We start from the raw sequence: 4,844 nt of genomic DNA on the forward strand, positions 1-4,844 counted from the left end.
GGCTAGGGGGCCGTCAATCTTATTTCAAAGAACCAGCTTGTGTCCTTCTTCATCTTTTCTTTCTTTCTTTCTTTCTTTCTTTCTTTCTTTCTTTCTTTCTTTCTTTCTTTCTTTCTTTCTTTCTCTCTTTCTCTTTCTTTCTTTCTTGCTTTCTTCCGTTTTAAGCTAGTATGAGTTTTGTAAAACTATATAAATTTTCCAAGTAATCAAAAATCAGTTCTCATTACAAATACTTAAAGCAATTTTTTAAAAGTCACACAATTACACTGTAAGATTACAGTGTTTAGTGTTTACCAACTTACATTTCTATAGCTAGCAGGATTAGCAGATGAGTTATTGGGATGCAGACCATATCCTAGGAAATGTTTATTGAGCTATCCCAATGACACCACAAGCCAAACAGCTTTCAGCATTTCCAGTTTTTGTACATTCTTCATTTCCACCTTTGCCCAAGTTATCTGGTTTTCCGTGGACCACCATTGTGTGACCAATGATGGAATGGTCTCCTGAGCATGAGATCAGAGAATCTTCAATCAAAACTTCGGCCACATCATCTTTGCCAACAGTTACATTACCCAGGTCTCCAACATGACTTTCCTGAACCTTTGGCCCACTGTGTTTTTCGGATAGAGGATTAAAGGGAGGACCTGCATTGATACAGTCTTGTATGTTGTCTTCAAACTGGCGAATGTGGAAACCATGCTGGCCCTCAGTCAATCCTGGTAATGTCCCATTACCATAACTGACTCATTTTTCTTCTACTCAAAATGGATGGTGCCCTGCACTAGGCTGTCATTCTTCATCACAAATATGGCCTTCATTGGCATAACAGGAGGTGTGATATGCTCCAGTCTCACCTGTGAGAGTGGCAAGGGAAACTGGCAATGCTGCAGGAGACAGTAGCACACTTGTTGGTCCTTTCTATGATATTTTTGTCTTCTATAACCTGCAACTCTGATTTTATATTGGTGATCTGGATTCTTCTGCTGTGCTTAGGATTTAGGTGATCTTGTTTTTCCAACTCCTTTATGTGTGACTTTAGGTTATCTAGCTATAATATTTCTGTTTTCTTCATTTGCGCATGCAGTGCTATGAATTTTCCTCTTAATATCGCTTTCATTGCATCCCAGAGATTCTGGTAAGATGTGTCTTTGATTTTTGTTTGTTTACAGGAATTTTTTTATTTCTCTCTTGAGTTCCATGCTGACTCAGAAGTCATTCAATAGCATATTGTTTAGAGTTCATATCTTTATGTGTTTTGGGAGGATCTTCTTGGTGGCAATATTTATTTTTATTCCACTGTGATCTGAGAAGATGCATGGTATCATTTCAATCTTTTGAAGTTTTCTCACACTTGACATATTCAAGAATGTGATTAATCTTGGAATATGTTTCATGTGCTGATGAATAAAAAGTATACTCTGTATTTGTTGGGTGAAGTTTCTGTAGATGTCTAGTAAGTCCAGTTGATTGAGCATTGAGTTGAAGTTCTGGATCTCCTTGTTGGGTTTTTTGCCTTGATGATCTATCTGTCTAAATCTGTTAACAATGTATTTATGTCTCCTACTATGGTTGTATGAGAGTCAATGTCCTCTTTTAATTTGCTTGGTAGTTGTCTTATAAAACCTGGTGCTCTATTGTTGAGTGCATATATGTTTAGGATGAATATTTCTTTCTGGTGAATTGAGCCTTGTATCGTTATGCAGTGTCCTTCCAAGTCCTTTTTAATTTTTGATGACTTGAAAACTGCTTGTTAGACATTAGAACACCTACACCTGCTTTCTTCTGTTTTGCATTTACCTGAAAGGTTATTTTCCAGCCTCCAACCTTGATTCTGTGTGTGACTTTTGCAGTGAGATGAGTTTTCTGGAGGCAGCAGATTGTTGGATTATGTTTTTTTTTTAATCCAGTTTGCCAGTCTATATATCTGCAGTGGTACAATACCTGCAGTAATACATTTAGCCCATTCATATTCAAGTTGATTGTTGCCATGTGAGTTTATCCTTGTCATAGGACTCTATGGAATTGCTTTGTTTACTTTTAACTTTTGCATTTGTATGTGTGTGTGTGTGTGTGTGTGTGTGTGTGTGTGTGTGTGTTTTCATTTTTATGGTTGCTCTGTGTTTGCCTGTACTTTTGTGATGTGCATGGCCCACTTTTTTCTGTGCTCAACACCTTCTTAACTATTTCTGAAAGCCTGGTCTGGAGGTGGCATATTCTCTTGATGATTTGATATCTGGGGAAGGATTTTTTTTTTTACATGACTGATGAACCTTAGCTTGGCAAGGTAGGAAATTATTGGTTGGAAGTGCTTATCTTAAGAACATTAAAAATTGGACTCTAATCCCTTCTGTCTTGTAGTGTTTCTGCAGACACGTCTGGAGTGATTCTGATGGGTTTTCTGCAGTAGGTAATCTGGCCTTTCTCTCTTGCTGTATTTAGGATTTTTTCTTTTGTGCTTGCCTTTTGGAGGCAGATTAGTATGTGTCTTGATTATGGTCTTCTCATGTAATATCTTGCAGTGGTTTTCTGAATTTCTTGTACTTGGATGGTCATCTCTCTAGCAAGATAGGGGAAATTCTCTTGAAGACCTCATGGAGCATTTGTTCTATAGTGTTCTTATTTGGGTTTTTGATTGTCATACAGCTCTCTGAGGTTTGGTTCCTTCTTTTTGAGTTTATTTTTTCTATGTTTTTTAACAAATGTGTTAATTCCATATTTTGATCTTCAAGGTTTGAGATTCTTTCCTCTGCTTGGTTGAGCCTGTTCTCAATGCTTGTTACTTTGTTATTGATTCAAGAATGGAGCTCTTTATTTCCATTATTTCAGAGTAGATTTTTTTTTTAAGTTGGCCATCTTCACTTTTACTTCCAGTACAATTTCTTCTTCATTTTTTTCTTGGTTCCTGTTGATTTGTGTCATCCATTCTCTGCTTCTATGGCTGTCAACTGGGACAGTTTGTTTTGGGGGGTTTCCATTGTTTATGCTCTGCTGGCTGCTTTTTCATGTAGTGTATCTTTAAAATTCTGAGAGATGCTTGCCCTTCAATCCTTCCTCATTTGTCTCAGAACTCTCTACTCAGTGAGAGAGGGAAGAGCTCCACCCTATGGCAGGTTCTGTTATTCTCTCCATAGCTAAACTAGTAGGGCTAGTTTCTCTACTCCCTGCTGCATGTGATTGATGGCTGGCAAGTGGGGATTTGTGGGGGGTGTTGAATCAACCCAACAAGTCCCAGAATCACTCACTCCCTCCATCTCCCAGTATGAACTCAACTCCTATACATGCCTAGCTTGCAGCAAGGGCATGGAATACCTAAATTCTCATGCCTGCCTCTTTGGTCTCTGTGTGCTCAAGGAGATCCTGCTGGGTGCAAGGAGTTTCAACCTTCCCAACATGTTCAGAATGTCTCCTTTAATCAACAGCTGGATTCCCACTCTCTGCCTTGCCCTGCCAGAGAAGTGCCAATCTGTTGCTCTACCAGCTGCCCACGAGGGGTATGTCAGTTAGATTCACCCTGCAAAAGGGCTTCCCTGCATGGGAACCACTCCTTATCCTACCTGGATGCTGGAAGTCCACTACTGCTTCCTCCTATGTGAAACTGACATTTCATGCACTGTTAAGAGGAAGAAACTGATTCAAAGTAGCTTATAATCACTCACCCCTCTCCTTCTCTGAATAGATCTTCCTTTTCTGTGTATATCTGGCGCACAGCAGGGGTAGGAAGATCCTAGAATTATGTGCCTACCATGGCTTTCTGGAGTCTGTACACTCATAGAGACCTTTGCTAAGTTCATGATGTTTAACTTGTCCACAAGTGTTCTGGGTATCTGTCTAATGCTGTGGCATCCCTATCCTCTGTCTTTTTAGGTGAGAGCTATGCTGACCTGCTGCTCCACAGTGGCCATCTTGGCTCCTCCCCCACAGTGATCTTCAGAAACTTACTTTCTGAGAAGACATTTGAGATGAGATTTGCAACAGAGCAGGAGCCAACTATTCAAAGCAGGAGGAAAGATGCAAACACTATGATCCTGAAATGACCAAGAGCTTGGCTTCTTCAGTGTAAAGCTCAAGAATGGTGAGTGACAGAATGATGTTATAAAGAGGCAGGCCACCGGAAAATATATGAAATTTATTCCCATTGCAGTGAAAGTCACTGAAAGATATTATGCAGAGGAATAATGTTGTTGCTGCTGTTTTTCTTATTGCTGTTAAATATTTCTCCAGTGCTGATATAGTATAGATCAAATGGAGGAAGAATAAAGGCAGAGGCTAATCTAAAGGTTGTTGCTATGGTCAGGAAGATAAATCATGCAAAGATTGGTGGTAGTGAAGACAGAGAGAAGTTTATATATTCTAGCTATATTTTGAGTATTAGAGATGATATAACTTGTGCATGAATTTAGCTACAGGCCAAATTAGAAAAAAATGATGAAGACTCATTACTAAGTTGATAATGGGGCCGTTTCTTCAGATAGGAAAGTTTGAGGGGGAAAAAATGGTCAAAGCTCCAACTGGAGGTATTAAGCGTATGAATTGTAGATATTTGATACGGCTATAGGAGCAGCTGACTATGAATCTAGAACTAAAGAGGAAAATCAGAGTCTAGAGTCAAGAACAGATTTATAAACTAGTTGTCAATGGACAAAATTTGGCCCATGAACACGTTTCATTGGCCTATATAATATTATATTTTGCTTTAAATGTGTAAATAGTCATCAACATTTAAAAATCAGGACAATTCATTTTAAAATGTGATCTGGCAATAATAGTTTTACATTTTCATGACTTCAGTCACCTGAAGTCAAGTAATGCCCATACCTTCTATGTACTGCTTATGTCCTTCT

General features: G+C 38.8%; 1 pseudogene; it reads right to left on the minus strand.

Moving 5' to 3' along the window:
- Nucleotides 1-366: 366 nt before the first annotated feature.
- LOC103257140 lies at nucleotides 367-827 on the minus strand (annotated as a pseudogene).
- Between the last annotated feature and the right edge of the window lie 4,017 nt (nucleotides 828-4,844).

This window comes from Carlito syrichta, unplaced genomic scaffold (genome assembly GCF_000164805.1).
Source record: "Carlito syrichta isolate Samal-C Ts95f unplaced genomic scaffold, Tarsius_syrichta-2.0.1 Scaffold301563, whole genome shotgun sequence".
Lineage (NCBI taxonomy): Eukaryota > Metazoa > Chordata > Mammalia > Primates > Tarsiidae > Carlito > Carlito syrichta.